This window comes from Neoarius graeffei, chromosome 1 (assembly GCF_027579695.1).
Source record: "Neoarius graeffei isolate fNeoGra1 chromosome 1, fNeoGra1.pri, whole genome shotgun sequence".
NCBI lineage: Eukaryota > Metazoa > Chordata > Actinopteri > Siluriformes > Ariidae > Neoarius > Neoarius graeffei.
Genome location: NC_083569.1, coordinates 102,989,274 through 103,006,230, shown reverse-complemented (window position 1 = coordinate 103,006,230; position 16,957 = coordinate 102,989,274).

The following is a 16,957-nucleotide window of genomic DNA, read 5'->3' as shown; positions in this document are numbered from 1 at the left end:
GATGACTGTGATTGCTGAAACTGACATGATGGCTAATATGAGAGATGATAATGGCTGAAACTGACATGGTGACTAACATGAAAAGACAAAAATATCATGTAATCTGATCCTGGCATAAGCCTACTTGTGTCCCATTCACAACACATTGTATTGTCATCACAAATGTCAGTTGTTTCCTGTAGTTACAACTCGAGCAGATAAAATCAACACATTTCAGGACCTTCACCAAACTATAGGCTTAACATGTACACAACAAAGAAGCTTTCACAAAATGCACTGAGTTGTGCAGAATAATAAATTTCAACGAAATCACACCAATGAAATTAAATCCTGCTGTTTTATAATGCTGTTAAGCTAACTCAAATGGATTGGCTTTTTTTTTTTTGCAACTTTTCTTATTAAATCTTACTAGTGGCAGCTTAACTGTTAATATTTGCAGGCCTATCATGTCAAACCTAACTTTTTTTATGAATTCAAAACATAATGCTACCCATAGTTATATAGGATTAGGATGTTAAACTGTGAGGGAACATCTACAAATCACAATTTTTTATTTATTTTTATTTATTTATTATTATTTTAGCTAAGTTTAATTTAACTACAGCGTCAAGAGCTGGTCGAAAAGCAACATCAGAGACAGAAGGGACTTGGTGGTACAGAGGGTGCGGGAGGCAACTGAAGAAGACCGCCGAGTTAAAGCAGTGGGGTTGGGCTCCCAGGCGCGCTGGATGCAGTGGGAGGGGGTACTCGAGAGATCATTGTCTTGGAAGGAGCTCTGGGGCACTGACCAAGGCAAGCTGAGTTTCCTGCTGCGCGCTGTGGCTGATCTCCTACCCACACCAAGCAACCTAAAGGTCTGGGGCAAGGAGCAAGAGGCATCCTGTGGCCAGTGCGGCGCCAGCCTCTGCACACTGAACCACATTCTGACCAGCTGCCCAAAAGCCCTGGCGGATGGGCGCTACCGGTGGAGACATGACAAAGTCCTCACCGAGGTCGCTAAGTGGGTCGAACTACAGAGGTGCCACGCCAACAAACAGCCACCAATACCACCAAGGCTCACAAGCTTCCAGCCAGAAGGCAGCAAAGTCTCAAAGAAAAGACCTGACTGCCTACCATCAATGCTATACCGCGGATCAGATTGGGAGCTGAGGGTGGATCTTAGAAAGAAGCTGGTCTTTCCTCAGGAGGTGGTGGCAACTACCCTCCGACCGGATATGATCCTTCTTTCTAGGAGCTCAAAGTCCATCATCCTCGCCGAACTCACTGTTCCCTGGGAAGAGAGGCTAGCCATATCCCACCAGGCAAAGAAGGCTAAGTACCAGGACATAGTGGATGAGGCGACCCTCGCAGGGTGGCATGCCACCCTCTACCCAATTGAGGTTGGGGCTCGGGGTTTCCCTGCCTCATCTATGCGCAGTTTTCTACAGAAAATCGGACTTGACTCCAGACAGGTACAGAAGGCTATCAGGGAGATAGCCGCAGTGGCCGAAAGTTGTTCCAGGTGGCTGTGGCTGTCAAGGGATCGTAGCTGGATCCCCTCCGCAGGTGAAGGCTAATTCAGCCCTCGCTGCCCCACTCAGGAGAGGTGTACAGGTTAAGGGGCGAAACACCTGTGACCCTGAGATACCTGCTGAGGATGCAGAGGGGTCCCTGTGATCACCGTGGTACTCCACCAGATAGAACCTAAACATCCACATCCATAGTTGCTCCTGCAGTCTCTGCTTGTAGCAAAGCACCTTTGGTGTTTATTTCATCTGTACACAACAAAGAAGCTTTCACAAAATGCACTGACTTGTGCAGAATAATAAATTTCAACGAAATCACACCAATGAAATTAAATCCTGCTGTTTTATAATGCTGTTAAGCTAACTCAAATGGATTGGCTTTTTTTTTTTTTTGCAACTTTTCTTATTAAATCTTACTAGTGGCAGCTTAATTGTTAATATTTGCAGGCCTATCATGTCAAACCTAACTTTTTTTATGAATTCAAAACATAATGCTACCCATAGTTATATAGGATTAGGATGTTAAACTGTGAGGGAACATCTACAAATCACAATTATTTATTTATTTTTATTTATTTATTTATTATTTTAGCTAAGTTTAATTTCAGCGAAGATTTCTTATCTGTAAGGAGAACCATTATAATAGTCTGTCTGATTAAATTCATGTTTATTCATGTTTATTCATGTTTAACAGAAGATATAGCCAGAACAGCTCTGTGCCGCATCAGATTTATTAAATCATCTAATTTACACATAACTCTGCAGCAAAACAACAACACTGACAGGTTAGCAAGTGAACATAACTTGATACCAGGGTTCCCGCAGGGTTTTAAAAGGTAGTAAAAGGTAGTTAATTAAAATAAGCTAAATTATGGCCAATAAAAAGTAGTAAAAGGTAGTAAACGTAATCTGACGTGGTAGTAAATTTTTTTGACCCCCATCCAACTGGGCCTATGTGTTTTCTAATTCGTTTAATTAACCTGCATGCCATAATATCCATAAATTACTACATTTGGGCGAATTTACTTTTATGTATCGAGGAGGACCGCAGTGAGGAGTTGGTGGCGCATGCGCATTGAATTCCAATAACGGTCGAATCCAGTATAAATTTATACCAGAGATTGTTTAGTACGAGACTGACTTTGTTTATACGGATCTAGTCGAATCTATCTGTTAACCCGACTGGCGACATCTGCACGAGAATTAAACAATGGGGAAATGCAAATTTTCAGACCTCTGGCTGGAGGAACCTGATTTTAAAGACTGGCTAAAGGCAGTAGATGGCAATCGGCGAGAGGCGTTCATTGAAAAGTTGATCGAAGAAAAGGTCAAACAATTGAGGCACATGTAATGCGTTGTGTGTGTGTGTGCCTGGTGCGTTGTGTGCGCGTGCGCCTGGTGCGTTGTGCGCGCACCATTTGAGGCATCCAAAATGTGATGAGCAAATCTGTTGAACTGTTCAAATGATTAAGATGAACCCTCTAAAACACTGATCTCTGGGAGGAAGGTGTTGACTCTGCCCACGGGCCTTCACGACGACAGGACTGGTGCAAATGACTATCTTAAGCAAACTTGGCAATGTGTTGAGAGACTGCCAAAATAGGGCTTGGGTTATGTGTGTTTTGTATCTTTAGGGTGTGTGTGCACCCATGTGTGCGTGCGCCTGGTGCGCTTTGTGTGTGTGTGTGTGTGGGTTCGTGTTTGCCATTTGACCTGATCTAAATGTAATGAGTTGATGTACCTAAGCACATAAGATTTTTTGTGCAAATCTGTTCACCTGTTCAAAAGATTGTTCAACAAACAAAATGTTGGCCATCTTGAAAGTGTTGGCCGACAAAATGTAATCAGATCTTGTACCTAATGTGAAGTGTTGACACACAAGGTTTAGTGCAAATCTGTGTACCCGTTAAGAGGTTATGGGCCACAGTTTCACAGTTCAATAAAATTATAAATTATATGTGGAAGTTTGTTTTCTTTTATACAAATATGCATTACTCCATGTGTAGCCCTAGCAATGGGAGGTTCTATTATGCGTCCAAAGGGAAAGAGTTACACTACCGGTACGTTCAGATTTTCTTTCTATCTTGTCTCATCAATCCAACTCTTTGGGTAGAGTTGTCACTAACTTATATGTAGCGCATTCACTTGGACTAACACATACACTCAAATATTACCTTGTTAAATTGTGAGAAAATGTCCAAATCCAAATTGTCGCTGTGGTAGTAAAAAAAATTGTGAAGGTAGTAAAAAGGTAGTAAAAAGGTAGTAAATTCAACATAAAATATCTGTAGGAACCCTGGATACTTATTTTCCGATTATTTCCTATCATAATTACAATAAATCAAAAATAAAATTAAACTTATTTCTAGATTTTTTTACTCATTTCAAGCAGTTAATTTGTCTTGTTCTTTTAGCATAAAAAATTGGTAATTTTAAGCATTTAGTTCTTGCAAACATATCTACCAAAAAATTAAGAAAACATATAGCTTGAAATTAATTAAATGCCTAGAAATATCACAAGTTTAATAATCTTATATTTGGTTTATTGTAATCTAGTAATAGAAAGTACGAGATAAAGGTGACTATATTCAAAATATTTTTATTGGTAAGATTTGCAGGGAAGCCCTCGTATTCTGACTGACTGAAAAGGAAACCAGGCCTATTTTAATTCCTATGATAAAAGATACACAACCACAATGTTTAAAGTGTTTTATTGCGATTAAAAAAAAAGACTGTTTTGAATTCCAACATGTATTCCTAAATGAACTGCAGTTTTGCTCTTCAAATTTCAGATGAGTGTGATTTCCACTCTGACAGTGCAAGAGACAGAAACTGGATAATGTTTCATTTTATTATATCCCCTGACAACAGTGTATGAGTGACAGGTGGGAAAAGTATGGTGTGGCTGAGAGGTAAATGAACGCTTTATTGAACTAGCCTGCTACACAGCTGCACATTGCACAGAAAAGTTTACACTGGTTGCTGAGCAAGGTCAATCATAATGATTCTTAAATGTACTACTCTGGGAGAGCTCTTTTTTGATTATGCCCCCTGGCCTGACTTTAGTCGGCAGGAGCGTCATGATTTCACTATGTCCGTCCATCTGTCCATCCAGAACGGTCACACAAATTTTTAACAGTTAAAATTGACCTACGTGCACCAAATTTAATTTTGGGGTCTATCTGGGGATGACATAGCACGAGTTCGAACAGCGGTGAGATTGACCTACATTTGACCTACTTTTTACTGGGTCAGAAGTTGGGAAATATGAACTCACATAACTTTTTGGGTGTTGATATTGATGCTCAGCCACCAAATACGGTTTGTAGGTTTGCCTAGGGAACTTTTGGGGTGTTGTTATCCATCCACACCCACCAAAGGTGATTCAAGATTCATGCAACTTTAAACTGGGTCATAGATTTGAAAATATGAACTTGCATAACTTTTTAGTGAATCAAACTGGATGTGACCCACAGACATTCAGGAAATTTTCCAAAAGCAACAATTACATTCTCTATCAAACTGCTCAGCCAGGGGCATCTTTGCTCCATTGGACACACATCTAGTTTTGTGATGAATGAAGAAAACTGCAGTGTAATATACCTCACTAAAATGTGCTTTTTTTGATGGGCCAGCCCTCCAATTGTGTGGGCTTCCCCTGTACACTGTAAAAACTGGGATATGGGTTAATTAATATTCTCATCTCATCTCATTATCTCTAGCCACTTTAACCTGTTCTACAGGGTCGCAGGCAAGCTGGAGCCTATCCCAGCTGACTATGGGTGAAAGGCGGGGTACACCCTGGACAAGTTGCCAGGTCATCACAGGGCTTAATTAATATTTAATTAATAAATAATAGTAATAATAAAAAAGACTTCATGCAGTTTGGAATCACATTCAGCTGAATTCAACCAACTTGAATGATTTAATAATTGGATTTTACTCAGTTTTTGCTTGAATAAAATCAGCTGTGAAGAAATGTGTAGAATTTAATTGCATTTTAATGTGAAAGTCAAAGATACAGGAAATCGATCAATTTTATTCATTGAAAGGTATTTACTTTTAATCACTTTACACTTCTGGTCAAGGCAATTGATGTCAAGTCGCCAGGTCATCACAGGGCTGACACATAGACACAGACAACCATTCACACTCACATTCACACCTACGGTCAATTTAGTCACCAGTTAACCGAACCTCCGTGTCTTTGGACTGTGGGGGAAACCAGAGCACCCGGAGGAAACCCACACGGACACGGGGAGAACATACAAACTCTGCACAGAAAGGCCCCCGTCGGCCACGGGGCTCGAACCCGAACCTTCTTGCTGTGAGATGACCGCGCTAACCACTACAGCACCATGCCGCCCACATTGTTTTGTGTTACTGTTCATTTAATGTGCTAACTTTACTGTGCTGTCAATCAAAATTAAGCTCTGTTGTGATTCGAGCCCAGTCTGTGTTGTTTTTTTATTCAGCTACAAGCATGGGAAAGACTGAAGAGGTGGTTGGCTTGGTGTCGCAGTTTGATGTGACTTTCTGAAGTATAATGTTGTAGACTGTATCTGATGCTCTTTTATCATACAATCTAATCTAGTCTTACCAGCTTTCCTGCCCCCCATCCCCCTAACAAGCTACCGCAGAGTGAGGTGAGTAATTCAGTGGTGTTTGAAAGTTTGTGAACCCTTTAGAATTTTCTATATTTCTGCATAAATATGACCTAAAACATCAAATTTTCACACAAGTCTTAAAAGTAGATAAAAAGAACCCAGTTAAACAAATGAGACAAAAATATTATACTTGGTCATTTATTTATTGAGGAAAATGATCCAATATTACATATCTGGGAGTGGCAAAAGTATGTGAACCTCTCGGATTAACAGTTAATTTGAAGGTGAAATTAGATTCAGATGTTTTCAATCAATGGGATGACAATCAGGTGTGAGTGGGCACCCTGTTTTATTTAAAGAACAGGGATCTATCAAAGTCTGATCTTAACAACACATGTTTGTGGAAGTGTATCATGGCACAAACAAAGGAGATTTCTGAGGACCTCAGAAAAAGCACTGTTGATGCTCCTCAGGCTGGAAAAGGTTGCAAAACCATCTGTACGGACTTTGGAATCCACCAATCCACAATCAGACAGATTGTCTACAAATGGAGGAAATTCAAGACCATTGTTAGCCTCCCCAGGAGTGGTCCACCAACAAAGATCACTCCAAGAGCAAGGCAGTGCAATAGTCGGCGGGGTCACAAAGGACCCCAGGGTAATTTCTAAGCAACTGAAGGCCTCTCTCACATTGGCTAATGTTAAATGTTCATGAGTTCACCATCAGGAGAACACTGAACAATAATGGTGTGCATGGCAGGGTTGCAAGGAGACAGTCACTGCTCTCCAAAAAGAACATTGCTGCTCGTCTGCAGTTTGCTAAAGATCACGTGGACAAGCCAGGAGGCTATTGGAAAAATGTTTTGTGGACAGATGAGACTAAAATAGAACTTTTTGGTTTAAATGAGAAGCGTAATGTTCGGAGAAAGGACAACACTGCATTCCAGCATAAGAACCTTATCCCATCTGTGAAACATGGTGGTGGTAGTATCATGGTTTGAAGCTAACTCATCCCCCACCACAATTAGCACCTGAACTTCTCTCAGTTAATAAATGCAATGAGTTTGCATCCTTCTTCAAAGGTAAAATTGATAAAATACGTCAGAATATTGCTCATAATATATCTCAGTTGCAAATAACTGAAAAGCTGCAATCACCAGTGACACAGACAGACAATTTCAACACAATGTCAGAATTGTGTTTGATTGATTACGAGACTCTTGAAAAAACTGTACAAAATCTCAGTTCCTCAGCATCTGAATTGGACATTCTGCCCACCAACTTTTTTAAGTCTGTTTTTCACCTCATAATTATCGATGTGCTTCAGATCATAAATACATCCCTAGAGACTGGCATTTTTCCTGTGTCCCTGAAAAAAGCCGTTGTAAAGCCCCTACTTAAAAAGAATAACCTGGATGCTTCAGTATTGAACAACTACAGGCCAATATCAAATCTACCATTCATCGGGAATATCCTTGAAAAAATTGTCTTCAATCAATTAACTGCTTTCTTGATATCAAATAGCTGCTTTGATAACTTTCAGTCAGGATTTCGTGCCAATCACAGCACCGAAACAGCGCTGATTAAAGTTATAAATGACATACGTTTTAATACTGATGCAGGCAAAACATTGGTCCTGGTGTTACTGCACCTCAGTGCAGCTTTTGATACTGTTGATCACAACATACTGCTATATCGACTTGAACACTGGGTTGGGTTGACTGGTAAAGTTATCAATTGGTTAAAATCATACTTAAAAGATAGAAGCTTCTTTGTTACCATGGGAAATTGTATCTCAACATCAATGTCCTTGACCTGTGGTGTCCCCCAGGGGTCTATCCTTGGACCATTATTATTCAACCTTTATATGCTCCCACTTGGACAAATTATCAAGAACAACTCAATCTTGTATCGCTGCTATGCAGATGACACCCAAATTTACTTTTCTCTATCACCTAATGATTATGCCCCCCTTGAATGTCTCTACCAGTGTATCGACCAAATCAACAACTGGATGTCACAAAATTTTCTTCAGCTGAACACACATAAAACAGAAGTAATTCTATTTGGGAAAAAAAGATGAAAGACTCAGGATTACCACTATTCTTGATACAAAGGGGATTAAAACAAAAGATATGGTTAAAAATCTTGTTTTCATTGACAGTGAGTTAAACTTTGACAGTCATATGAAAGCAATCACTAAATCGGCATTTTATCACCTAAAAAACATTTCCAAATTAAGAGGACTTGTGTCAAAAAATGATCTGGAAAAACTTGTACATGCCTTCATCTCTAGTAGGGTTGACTACTGCAATGGCCTTTTTACAGGCCTGCCAAAAAAGACCATCAAACGACTTCAGCTGATTCAAAATGCAGTGGCTAGGGTTCTCACACGAACAAAAAGAACAGAGCACATTACTCCAATTCTAAGGTCCATTCACTGGCTTCCAGTAAGCTACAGAATTGACTTTAAAGTATTGCTGCTGGTGTACAAATCTCTAAATGGTCTCATCTCATCTCATTATCTCTAGCCGCTTTATCCTGTTCTACAGGGTCGCAGGCAAGCTGGAGCCTATCCCAGCTGACTATGGGCGAAAGGCGGGGTACACCCTGGACAAGTCGCCAGGTCATCACAAGGTCTCTAAATGGTACAGGGCCCAATTACCTCTCTGATATGTTGCAGTGGCTTAACCCAATCAGATCTACCAGATCGCAGCAGCAAAATTTACTGGTAAAACCTGTTGTTAAAACAAAGTGTGGTGAAGCAGCTTTTAGCTACTATGTAGTACAGCTATGGAACCAACTTCCAGAGGACATCAAAAATGCTCCTGCTGTTGGCAGCTTTAAATCTAGACTAAAGACCAAGCTGTTCTCAGATGCTTTCTGCTAACTGATAAATGTCATCATCTTTACATGTTTTAAACTTTACTAAACTTTTACTTCATTTTATTTTGCTGTTTTTTTTACTGAACTTTTACTTCATTTTATTATTTTATTTCTCTTATTGCTTAATTCTCATATTTTTATTTTTCTCTCTCTTCTTCCCTTTTTATTTTATGGAATTTTATTTTTTTGTTCACTGTTTTGTCTTTACTTCTGTTAAAGCACATTGAACTGCCACTGTGTATGAAATGTGCTATATAAATAAACTTGCCTTGCCTGTTTTGCTGCATCTGGGCCAGGATGGCTTGCCATGATTGCTGGAACAATGAATCCTGAGTTATACCAGCGAATTCTAAAGGAAAATGTCAGGACATCTGTCCATGAACTGAATCTCAAGAGAAGGTGGGTCATGCAGCAAGACAACGACCCTAAGCACACAAGTCGTTCTACCAAAGAATGGTTAAAGAAGAATAAAGTTAATGTTTTGGAATGGCCAAGTCAAAAGTCCTGACCTTAATCCAATGGAAATGTTGTGGAAGGACCTGAAGCGAGCAGTTCATGTGAGGAAACCCACCAACATCCCAGAGTTGAAGCTGTTCTGTATGGGGGAATGGGCTAAAATTCCTCCAAGCCGGTGTGCAGGACTGATCAACAGTTACCGGAAACGTTTAGTTGCAGTTATTGCTGCACAAGGGGGTCTCACCAGATACTGAAAGCAAAGGTTCACATACTTTTGCCAGTCACAGATATGTACGGTAATATTGGATCATTTCCCTCAACAAATAAATGACCAAGTATAATATTTTGTCTCATTTGTTTAACTGGGTTCTCTTTATCTACTTTTAGGACTTGTGTGAAAATCTGATGATGTTTTAGGTCATATTTATGCAGAAATATAGAACATTCTAAAGGGTTGACAAATTTTCAAGCACCATTGTATGAGATACAATACTGCACATCGTGTTCTCAAGTAAACTGTACCCAAGTAATGTTTTATTACTCAAGTAACATGCCGTTAAAAGCAATATATGTTTTTAGCTTTTATAAACTGGGAGGGGGGCAGTATGATTTGTCTCGTTACACTTAAAAACTGAGTGTCTTATTCCCTTTCTCTCTCTCTCTTATTTTAAATTCGTCGTTGTTTCCATCGATAGTCTGTTAGTGTGTTTTGTGCCCGCTCTGAGTTTCTCTGAAGAAGTTGCTGTTGGGCTTAACCACAGTTCATGCTGCTCTCGGTTTCTTTCAACGTGATGTAGTTTCATGTTTCTGTTCACGTGACACTGAGGCCACAGCAAGAGATTCAGATGGCATAACCGGCCTTTTTCACTGTTTCTCTGTCTGAGTAAACTGTGAAACAGTGGTTGTAGCTCCTGCTGTCAGATTATATCGTGTTGGGTTTGTGAGTGCTGGGTTGAGGTCAGTAAATTAGTGTATAGTGCAGACTGTGAGCTGCCAGAGATTTTGTTAGTCCGTGTTTTTGCGATGACCCATCTAACACTGGACATATTATGTAGCATGTCACACTGTATATCTGTATAGCCAATATTTATCCTTACTTAATAATTTGCCTGATAATATTTCAACCACTAAGAGTCTTCCTCAGGTGTAAATTAAAAAGAGAACACAATAATCTTAAAGTAAAGGATCTACATAGATTCATGTTAAATGGGTAATTTGCCATATTTTATGGGAACAAATTTAGGCCAGCCTTAATAAATTCTTTGTTGGTCGTAACATGCTATGAAAAATTCCAGTAGGTAGGCAGCAAAAATTTTTTTCTTTTTTTTTTTTTTTTTTTTTGCCCGTTCAAGATCACCAGGTAGGGCGGTGTAGTGGTTAGTGCTGTCGCCTCACAGCAAGAAGGTCCTGGGTTCGAGCCCCGGGGCCGGCGAGGGCCTTTCTGTGCGGAGTTTGCATGTTCTCCCCGTGTCCGCGTGGGTTTCCTCCGGGTGCTCTGGTTTCCCCCACAGTCCAAAGACATGCAGGTTAGGTTAACTGGTGACTCTAAATTGACCGTAGGTGTGAGTGTGAATGGTTGTCTATGTGTCAGCCCTGTGATGACCTGGCGACTTGTCCAGGGTGTACCCCGCCTTTCGCCCGTAGTCAGCTGGGATAGGCTCCAGCTCGCCTGCGACCCTGTAGAAGGATAAAGCGGCTAGAGATAATGAGATGAGATGAGAGATGAGAGAAGATCACCAGGTATTTGTGGAGAATTTTTTTTTTCAGACAGGCCACATAAAAACCCATACATTACATACATGGCAAGCCTTTCAACAGTCTAATTCATTTTACAGCAAATAATTTTATGACATGCAAATAATCTGATAATGCTTTAGAAAAATTTAATATCGGACACAGAACAAGTTCATAACTTTGTTGAGTATCAAACTGTCACTTACATGTGACACACAACACAGTTCGATATCTAAATCAAACCCTCCATTTAATATAATGTCACAAACTATAGCTCTGCACTGAATAACTTCAATAATCTTTCTAACACTCCATAGGGCCAGAAAAAAAATCAATGTCTGACACAGAAATACATCACTTTAAAGTATCAAATGTCACAAACCTATAACATACAACATGACATTGTAATATCTGCAAAAAGTAAAACTGAAGCAGTTATTGCATCTCAACTACAGAGTTAAATGTGAAACTTAAGAAGTCAAGTCAATCTCAAGTTCATCAGCACTGGCAGTAGGTCTTGCATTCCCCCTTGTACCATTTGTATGAATGAAAACATGTACGTGACTTAGATCAGCATCCTCGTCTATACAAATATCTGATATTTGTCTACATTTTCTATGAACACACTTTTGAAAGTTTTAGAACAATCAATTTAGACTATTTGGCTAATAGTCGAACCTCGGATCCAGGAGGAACAATGCAGTTTTTGTCCTGGTTGTGGAACACTGGACCAGCTCTATACCCTTCATAGGGTGCTCGAGGGTTCATGGGAGTTTGCCCAACCAGTCCACATGTGCTTTGTGGATCTGGAGAAGGCATTCGACCGTGCCCCTCGTGGTATTCTGTGGGGGTGCTTCGGGAGTATGGGGTTCGGGGCTCTTTGCTAAGGGCTGTCCGGTCCCTGTACGAATGGAGCAGGAGTCTGGTTCGCATTGCCGGCAGTAAGCCAGACCTGTTCCCAGTGCATGTTGGACTCCGTCAGGGCTGCCCTTTGTCACCGGTTCTGTTCATAATTTTTATGGACAGAATTTCTAGGCGCAGCCAGGGGCCGGAAGGAATCCTGTTTGGGAACCACAGGATTTCATCTCTGCTTTTTGTGGATGATGATGTCCTGTTGGCTTCTTCAAACCAGGTCCTTCAGCATGCACTGGGGCAGTTTGGAGTCGAGTGTGAAGCGGCTGGGATGAGAATCATCACCTCCAAGTCCGAGGCCATGGTTCTCGACCGGAAAAGGGTGGCTTGCCCTCTCCAGGTTGGTGGAGAAGTCCTGCCTCAAGTGGAGGAGTTTAAGTTTCTCGGGATCTTGTTCACGCATGTGGGAAGGATAGAGCATGAGATCGACAGGCGGATTGGTGCAGCCTCTGCAGTGATGCAGTCACTTTACCGGTCCATCATGGTGAAGAAGGAGCTGAGCCAAAAGGTGAAGCTCTCGATTTACCAGTCGATCTACGTTCCGACTCTCACCTATGGTCATGAGCTTTGGGTAATGACTGAAAGAACAAGATCGCGGATACAAGCGGCCAAAATGAGTTTCCTTCGCAGGGTGGCTGGGCGCTCCCTTAGAGATAGGGTGAGAAGCACAGTCACTTGGGAGGAGCTCGGAGTAGGGCCGCTGCTCCTCCACATCGAGAGGAATCCGCTGAGGTGGCTCGGGCATCTCTTTCGGATGCCTCCTGGACGCCTCCCTGGGGAGGTGTTCCAGGCATGTCCCCCTGGGAGGAGGCCCCGGCGAAGACCCAGGACACGCTGGAGGGACTATGTCTCTCAGCTGGCCTGGGAACACCTCGGTGTTCTTCCCGAGGAGCTGGCCAAGGTGTCTGGGGAAAGGGAAGTTTGAGCTTCCATGCTCAGACTGCTGCCTCCGCGACCCGGCCCTGGATAAAGCGGATGAAGACGAGACGAGACAAGAACAATCAATGTGCAACACTTTATTGCATATTTTAGTGTCATTATTCACTGCTATGGATATTAAAAACAACTTGCAGTTGGCATGGTCGTTGGACAGCATTTTAGCAAACACACTGAACAACCAATGAGACAGCAGCTTTCTTTTCACTGTGTCAAATGGACCAGTCACTAGGCGTGACACGTATTTGTTTTGGCAACAGTCAATACAGGTACGGTGAACGATAGGGGCCGTTCGGCAGGCCTAAAAGTTTTTTTTTCTTTTTTCTTTTTACAACAAATGTTTCACCCACAATTTTTATTTATTTATTTATTTATTTATTTATTTTTAACACCCAACTGGGTTACCACCAACAAAGAATTTTTTAAGGCTGGCCCTACTGTAATGATGTCTGACAAGTTTGACTCTTCTCTCAGAGGTAACTGGGTTATTTAAATGCACATCCAGAATGAGTTTCATAGAATAACAATGGTTCACCTGGAATCAAAGTTCATGTCCAAGCTGGATGAATACACTCCCAGGCTTCTGAACTTCTTCCAATCCAAAGGAAGAATTCCATGGGGTTGAATTTGTAGGCCATCCTACTCAAGGTATCCTTCAATGAGTACAACGTTTACTCTTTTTATTTTCAGGATTTTGTGATCAAACTGTTGTAATATCATTCTGTTATTACTTAAATCTACTGGTGGTAATGTTAGCCTGTGATGCTCTCTAGAAACAGTATGAAATAATTATATACCTTTTTAAATAATTTATATCCACTCAAGGGCTTCTTAAAGGTAGACTGCCTTTCAGATTTTTCAGGTGTAGGTCATAAAAAGAATCTTCCCTGACACCCAATTATTTTTGTTTAGTGGACCAAAAGCTACTGAATTCGAATCACAGACTTCTAATTTTAATAGTTTTTTAAAAAAAATAGAACAATTAATGAATTTAAGGCCACATGGCCCTAAATTCTCAGCTATTTTTTCCTGCTTCACCATGACCCAATTCAAGATACTACGTCATGCATCATGTGGTGGGCTTTCTCCATTTGCACAAGGCATTGTGGGATACAAATTTGAAACAGGAGAGAAAAAATGGAAGATGCAAATGAAATGCGAAAGGCCGACTACAGTAACGGAAAGTGAGAAGAAAAGACATTATATTGCGAAGAAAAGGAAATGCAGGACCAAACTAAGAAAGATCGGCGGTCAGCGAGCACCTTGGTGCGATCAGTTGTTTGTTGAGCAACAGAAGGATGTAACTGTCAGTGCACAGTCAAAGGTAAACCTATAGATGGCAGTAATGCAACACTGTGGATGCCAACTGCCATAAAACCCAAAAGAAGATAAACCTGCATATGTGCACACAGACTTCCTCTGTCTACCTAACTGCATGAAGTGAGCGATTTCATGCACATTATTTGCTCGGGAGTCCCCTGAAATTAAATAACTTCCCAGCCACAGAATAGCCTGTTTTTTTTTTTTTTTTTGCGATATTGCAGAAATAAACGAACATCACAATGACCAAATTTCAGAGGGAACTAAATTTGACCAGTTTTCTGAAATTGAAAGGCCATCTCGCTTTAATCATTTAATGTTATAATGTTAAGTTTTTGTTGATATTGTCAGAAATTTGTACATTCCACTATATGTTGATTACTGTGGTAATAGTTAAACCTGGTGTTGTACTGAACTGCATTATACTGAAGGGTCTTTCTAATTCTTTGTACTTCATATATACATACATGTGGGGGTCAGTATATTAGAAACGCCTCCAAATATAGGGTAGTCTAGTACAATATCTTCAAGAGTTATGACCTCAATGCCAAGTCAAGTCAAGTTTATTTGTTTAGCGCTTTTAACAATAAATATTGTCGCAAAGCAGCTTTACAGAATTTGAACGACTTAAAATATGAGCTAATTTTATCCCTAATCTATCCCCAATGAGCACGCCTGTGGTGACGGTGGCAAGGAAAAACTCCCTCAGATGACATGAGGAAGAAAGGGAACCCATCCTCATTTGGGCAACAACAGACATTTTACTGGACCAAGTATAATATTTGTATCACTGTATAAATTACCAAGTATAATATTTTGTCTCATTTGTTTAACTGGGTTCTCTTTATCTACTTTTAGGACTTGTGTGAAAATTTGATGATATTTTAGGTCATATTTATGCAGAAATATAGAAAATTCCAAAGGGTTCACAAACTTTCAAGCACCACTGTATGAAATTTCCCTCCAGATGTGTGTGTGCTTGGCTTTCCCAGTTACCCTCTGTAGTATGCTGCCTGGCTCTGTAACATAACTACATACACTACAGCATGGCCATGTGGTCTGGCTCAGTCAATCAGAGCGCGAGAATCGATCAACAAATATGGCGCCGCTTCCGGTCATGCAAGACCTGAATCGAAGACGATATCATGGTGGAATAATTGGCTTTGCAGCAAATTATGGGCAGCGGAAATTATATAAATCACTTGAATATTGAAAGGCATTTATTTTTTTTCTGGGATCAAGTAGCCGGTGCAGACCGTCTGTGTAGGCGGAGAAAACCGCCGGTCACCGGCATTTGTGGACACCTCTGGACTGTATTGTACTTTTCAGCAAGGTGGACAATTCTTGAATCTCTTGAACTTTGTCATATGAACAAGCTTTCTTCTTTCATCCAAAGTAAGTGCTTTATCCTGGTCCTGGATCCAGAACCTGTCCTGGCAACACTGAGCGCAAGGCATGAGAAGGCCAGTCCATCACAGGACACCATGCACACAGTCATTCACACACTCATTCACAGCTATGTGTAATTTAGCTTAACCAGTCCACCTACATGCATGTTTTGGACGGTAGGAGGAAACCAGAGAACCCAGAGGAAACCCACACAAACATGGGGAGTACGTGTAAAACTACACACGTATTAACCCAAGCTCAGGACTGAAAGCTGTATCTGTGAGGTGGCAATATTACGTATAAGCGCTGTAGTCGATTTTAGATCTCATCTCATCTCATTATCTGTTCTACAGGGTCGCAGGCAAGCTGGAGCCTATCCCAGCTGACTACGGGCGAAAGACGGGGTACACCCTGGACAAGTCGCCAGGTCATCACAGGGCTGACACATAGACACAGACAACCATTCACACTCACATTCACACCTACGGTCAATTTAGAGTCACCAGTTAACCTAACCTGCATGTCTTTAGTCAGGGGGCCAAAACTGACATTGTAACCAATGCGGCCATCTCAGGGTACAAGCTGACAACCTATAAAATATTAATATTTGACCCCTCGGGATGTAATCTAGACTGGTTGTCAGCTTGGAAAATGAGATTTTGTCCATTTTATGACTATATCTTTAAAAGTGGCAAAATCGGAATTTACCTCTAAGTGTTTCCTTATTCTTATTCTTATTCCCCTACAGCACTCTTGAAAATGCTTCCAATAGAATCCATCTTATGTGCAAATATAACCTTTAATAAAGTGAATAATACACATACCAAAGGAGTATTGCGCCACAGGTGCACTGTTTTGTTACCACAGATGTGCTAGGCCTGAAGAAAGAGGTTTAGTGGAGATAATCACAGATGGTGTTTTCACAGGAATTCATTAATAACATCTCACTCATTTCTAATAGTCTACTACAACAATTCAGATTCCACCACAACATGTCAGAAAAGGTAAGAAGCTAAACTTCACAGCTAGGTAATTAAGCTAATGTACCTTGGTAATAACTATATGTTTATGTGTACACATGTTCTGGAAATTTTTATTTCTGCACAATGCTCATTTCTACATTCTTCTAGATAAGTGTTGGCAACCTTTTAAACTAGCATAGCATATTACTCAGCTCAAATGATCAATAGTTTTTGAGATATAAAAGATCTAA